Source organism: Mauremys mutica, chromosome 2, assembly GCF_020497125.1.
Source record: "Mauremys mutica isolate MM-2020 ecotype Southern chromosome 2, ASM2049712v1, whole genome shotgun sequence".
In the NCBI taxonomy this organism is placed as follows: domain Eukaryota; kingdom Metazoa; phylum Chordata; order Testudines; family Geoemydidae; genus Mauremys; species Mauremys mutica.
In genome coordinates, this window is record NC_059073.1 from 215,376,366 (window position 1) to 215,382,365 (window position 6,000).

Here is a 6,000-nt window from a genome sequence, read left to right on the forward strand (position 1 = left end):
GCTGAAAATATTCTGGCTTTGTAGGCCATCAAATGCTGTTGTAAAAGCTAACATTATTTTCTGTTTTGTTTTATATACTTATGTTATTAGCTCTAACAAGAGAGAGGCTCTAAGGGAGGAATTTTCAAAATGTGTTCACCGAATGCTGCTCTGGTTGAAGGTAGCTGAGTTAGGAGAACATGAAGTGCTTTTGAAAATCCCATCCTACCCATGTAGGTGCCTTCCTTCCCTTGTGGGGGCATTCTCCCTCATCAGTTACGTTCCACAGAAGCTATGAAGCCATCAACACGGAGGGTGACTCTCCTGAGAGCAGTGCTTTGTTGGCAGCCAGTCCAAATCTTGGAAACTCCCTTTTGACTTTAATGAGAATCATCAAAATTTAACCCCATGCAGAGAAAAATGTCAAATTTGCTGCTTTAATTCAGTTTGCACACAGCCTCAGCCAAAGCAACTGGCAAGAGGAGAAGACAACCAAAAAACCCCAAACAAATAAATGACATGACTCCCTTGGGAAAGTAGGAAGAAAATTAGATCATGTGATATCAGATTGTGCTAAACATGGTAGGATTCTTGTGAGCATGATATAGGTATACCTCTACAGCATATGCCATAGGGTGGTATCTTAAAAAACCCTCACAGGATATAGTTATCATTTGTATCTCTACAGTGCCTAGGAGCCCTTGTTGTGGACCAGGATCCCATGCTCCTGGGCACTGTACAGACACTGAATAAAAAGACAGTCCCTGCCCCAAAGAGCTTACAGTATAAATATCAGACAACAGATGGGTACAGACAGCCTGACAGGGGAGGAGAAGGAAACCATGAGACAATAGTGGTCGGCTGGATCTTTGCAGTAGCATCTAGGAAATTTAGGGTTTGTTTAGTATTCAGCGTGTACATGCCTAAAAGTGACACTATTGTGTCACTGCACATTTTTAAAATTCACCAGGCCAAATTGGATCAAATTGTGCTGTGAATGACGCCAGTTACAGTATTCAAGGGCAGCCAACCTTCAGACAGTCTTCGCTAACGCTTTCTAATACACACTAAAAGACCAGCTTCATGCCTGGAGGTATAACTTCTTTCTCTTTGTGAAGTTATACAACAGATGAATTTGATCTAGTCAAAGTTACACTGCTAATTCTCACACACACCTATGAAAGAATAGACTTCTTCATGAGACTATATCCTTCTCATCCAAGCTGCATAACCTGCCTCCCTTTTGCTTATGTATCATGGGGAGTGGAGAGAAGAAAAGCGAGATTGTCAGCTCAACCAATATTTCCAGCTGAAGTAATCAACTAATTGCAGTAAAAACACTTCTGCAATATTTAAATAGTTGGGCATCACTGAATCTGATAAAGGCTGGTGCTTACACTAGGTTTCTTCATCTATTTTTGTCAGGAGAAAAACAATAGCATAGCTTGTCATAATGCCCAGGTCACAGTGACACATTGTCCCCCACTCAGGGGTGGCTCCAGGCACCAGCACGCCAAGCGCGTGCTTGGGGCAGCAAGCCACAGGGGGTACTCTGCTGGTCGCCATGAGGGCGGCAGGGAGGCTGTCTTCAGCGGCATGCCTGCGGAGGGTCCGCTGGTCCCGCCACTTCGACGGACCTCCCGCAGGCTGCCGCCAAATTCGCAGGTCCTCATTTTGATGTAGGATGGCAGAGCTCCGTTAACTTTGTGGAGCTATATCTATTTACAGCAGATGAGGATCACCTCTTAATCATGAGCACAGCTGACTTGGGTGAGGGGCAGGGGGCATGGACAGATGTAGTTGCTGATGTAGCTAGTCCATTACTGATTTATGGCTGTAAAATCAGGACAAAGGTCTTGAATTGGTAATGCAAGCCAGGGCCGGCTCCAGGGTTTTTGCCCCCCCAAGCGGCGGGGGAAAAAAAAAAGTCACGATCGGCGGCAGCTCCACCGCATCGCTTTCTTCTTCAGCGGCAATTTGGCAGCCGGTCCTTCCCTCCAAGAGGGAGTGAGGGACCTGCCGCCAAATTGCCGCCGAAGAGCCTGACGTGCCGCCCTTTACCCTTGGCCGCCCCAAGCACCTGCTTGCTGAGCTGGTGCCTGGAGCCGGCCCTGATGGAAGCAGAATGGTAGCTAATAGAGGTCTCACACACAACGGGGGGTAGTCACTCTGGCTTTGGCTCATAGAGGAGGCAGACTGATGAATTCTGCACAATATGGCGCCCTTCCTCTGCTTGCACCTTCAGCCTCAAATACAGCAAGTTCCAGTAACCTTATCTGGAGTGTGGCTTACTGAGCCAGATTACCATCTGGGAGGGAGGAATTAGAGTCACAGAGTTTAAGGGCAGAGAGGACCCCCAGATCATCTAGTCTGAACTCCTGTGTTTCATCAGCCACCCGCACCATGTAGCACCCCACCCTAAACCCAACAATTAAAATTAGACAGTATTACAGCCCACGGGGGATGAACCTATTACATGCCACAGGCAGAGAATAGGAGGGACCAAGGTGCACCAATGCCCGAGGCCCCTGCAATGGTAGGGAAATAATTAAGTGAGAAATAACCAGATGATCCTGGCAAGTGACCATCACCGCAGGATGCAGAGGAAGGAGACACCCCTCCAAGGTCACTGCCAATCTGGCCTGAGGAAAAATTCCTTCCCCACCCAACCTATGGTGATCAGTTAGATCCTGACATGTGAGCAAGAATCAGCCAGCTAAACACATGAGGGAGTGAATGCTTAGTATCACCTCAGAGCCCTAGCCCACCCCATTCCATGGGCCACCTCCTTTAAAAGGAAAACAATGGCATAGTATGTCAAAATGCCCATGTCACAGTGACACATTGTCCTCCACGCCAACCAAAATGATTATATGCTTTATATAGGTGCTGTTTCCCTAGCAAACCTGATGTGGAAGAAGAGTATTTTCACTCCTTATTCTACCTGATCATTTAGACTTATTGATGAGTTGTGCAGGTCTCTGAGACTTCACATGATTTTGACAAAGAGGGTCAGATATCTTTGATGTAAGAGGAGGACAACATTTCTTCCATCCAACCATCATCACAGCAGTCTGCCTTAGCTTTATGCCAGCAGTTTTTTCCTCCAGGTGCTGGCATACAGGAGCCACAAAACAATTTGTGTGTGTAATCAGGCATCCAACTATTGTTCTTGTGCACCTTAGAATAATTTCTTTTGCATTTTAATAATTGTATTTAACTTTGATGTGAACTACAATAACTGTGATTAAAGCAATTGTTCTATTCAGCTGGAATGCTTTCTGGTACTGTGCTAGCCCAATGCAGCAATATTTAAAAGGCAAACGCTATAGGGGGACGAATATTTGCTTTAAATAAAAATGTTTCCATTGGGATTAAAAAAACCAACAATTTTTGCAAACATAAAATCTGGATGAAATTTGAGCCAGCAACTTTTCTTCAATAATGGACATGGATGATGATGATGATGATGATGAGTACAGTAAGAACACCAATATGGATAGATAGCTCTCCATCTCCAGTGTTTATATTCTGAACTGGATGGGAAGGATTAGCAGATGCATAATATGTTTCTGAAATGCTATTTGTTTTCTATTACTATTTTCTTCCATTTTTCTTGTATTTTCTTGCTCTCTTCTGACTTTTTCTTAAAATCATACTATCATTTCATTCTGGGGCACACTTCTACTATAGTTACACAGTTGTATTTAGTAATGTATTTTTGATTCATTTTGGAGTGGGATGATTTCAGTGCTTGTGTAGGCAGTTTCCATATTTTTTTCTATATTTTGAATATTCCCCTGTGACGCCATTTTCATTTATGTCCATTACAGGCCACATGCCATTCCTGCCTTTTAGTATCACAGAAACTTTGGAAATAACTTTGGGTTTGATCCTGCAACCGCTTACATGTTTTGCTGAATCAGTGCCAGAATGTTCAGCACCTGGCAGGACTGAGCTAGTTGAGGTTTGACTTGAAAGCCTTGTCTACACTTTAAATACACTCTGATTTTTAAACTAGTTTGTGTCTTTCATCTGATCTGACTACAACAAGCACAGTTAATGGGTGCCAAGGCAGCAGCTTTACTCCTAACCCAATCCTGTGCATCCACACCTCCTATGCTCCCTAACCATGTTTGTGTCTGTGCCTTCTCTGAAAATTTGGGCCGGCATCCCATAGTGCTTCAGCAATGGCTAAAGAGATGAGCAGAGTGGCACAAGAAGCTCATCTGCTGTTTCACTCAGGGATATCTTACCTCATGGAGTTGGGAGCAAAGATGATTGTCAGGGTCCTCAGTCATGATCAAGAAGTCCTTTCTTTGCTGCAAAAAAAGTATGCCAGCAACGACCAGCCATGAAGCAGTACAGAGCACTGGCAAAGGCAAACTGCTGTGAGCTGCCACAGTTACTTAGTATGCATCATGCCACTAACGAGTTACAAACTCAATTTAAAGTTACAATGTGGACAAGACCTTGTACTGTTCTAGTGTGTAGTGGTTCTCACATGCTACATTGTGGTTTTGGGTGATATTGTACTTATTCCCAAGACTTTATAAAACACTACCTAAAAACAAAACAGGGCAAAATTTCTTTCTCCAGACTCTATGATCTTTGTTGTCTATTCTGTACTTTCCCTGCAGACTTCAGTTGGTGCTCTGTGCAGAGCATGAGAGCAAAATAGAGAACTAAGATCAGTATTGCAACTAAGAGAGATCCAGTGCAGATCAGAGATGGGAGTGTTACCCTCAAGACCCCGGTGGCACTCTAATTGAAGTCAATGGCTAAACTCCAAATGACATCAGTAAGTGCAAGGTTGGGCCCCTAGAACCAGCTCTGTCTTGATGTACATTCCACTGACTTCAAATGAGTTGTTTATGGGGTGACATAGTAGAATTTGGCCTTTACGGTTTTCCATGCACTACCACCAGTCTGTTCTTCCTAGAATGACCTTAAAAGGTAAGATACAAATCTACAAGAGGCATTATTTGCCCTTACCCAGGCAAAAATAATGTAAACATCTTTAAAATCTAAAGCTTTAATAATTTGGCCCTGACTACACTAATACTGGAGCAATTGCATCCCTCTAATGTTCATCAACTCAAAGACCATTCCTGGTATAAAAAGAATGGGATGGTGGCAGGATATTTTTGATAATGGGTGAGTCCTTGGTTCTGGAATGCACTTCCTGCCCTGGTTTGTCACATCCTAGATTTGATGACACCTGGGAAGAAAGACTTGGTTTCCCAGGCCTTATTTGGCAAGGGGACGGGGGCAGCTTAGAAGGAACCACGATGGGGACGGAAAGGAGGGTGAATGTACTGTGCCTAGAGTGGAGCAAGTTGAATTGCTCATTCTGTATGGATTATCTAACAAATGTAGCACTCATGTTTTCTTCACAACCCCTTTACAAGCCAACCCTGATATATACAAAAGTATTTGTCAAATAAAGTAGGATGTGTACAAATTTCAGCCCACTCTATTGAATCTCAGTGTACAGTTCACTTTGATTAGCTGCTATTCATTGTTTGTATGAGTGGTCACCTAAGTCACATTGTGTTGTTCCTGATTGAATGACTTCAACTTTTAAAACAGGAAACTGACAAGTGATGAATAGTGGCTAATATACTTTGGATTAAAATTATAAATCACTTTTTCTATTTTGACCATCTCTAGACTAGAGCATGGTAAGGTGTAATTCTAAATTAAAAAGAAAGAAATGAAAAAAACTAAGTTTATTTTTAAAAGACCCAGGTCAACATATATCTGTATCTACAGCAGTAAGTAGATAGTATAATATTTAGCAAAATTAAATGGGTAAATATCTGTGTCCAAGAAGAATTCTTTTACAAAGGTATATTGCCATCTAGTGCTAGCTTCTGTCCTAAGTCATTCTCTGGTCTAACTGTAACACATTCTTGATTGACAATTATTTCTCTTTCATAATTGTGTTTGGAGTTCTAGTTGTATGCTGGGAAGTTTTGACTAGTAAGTTTTCAGCCAGAAATCAAGAATGCATGGTCC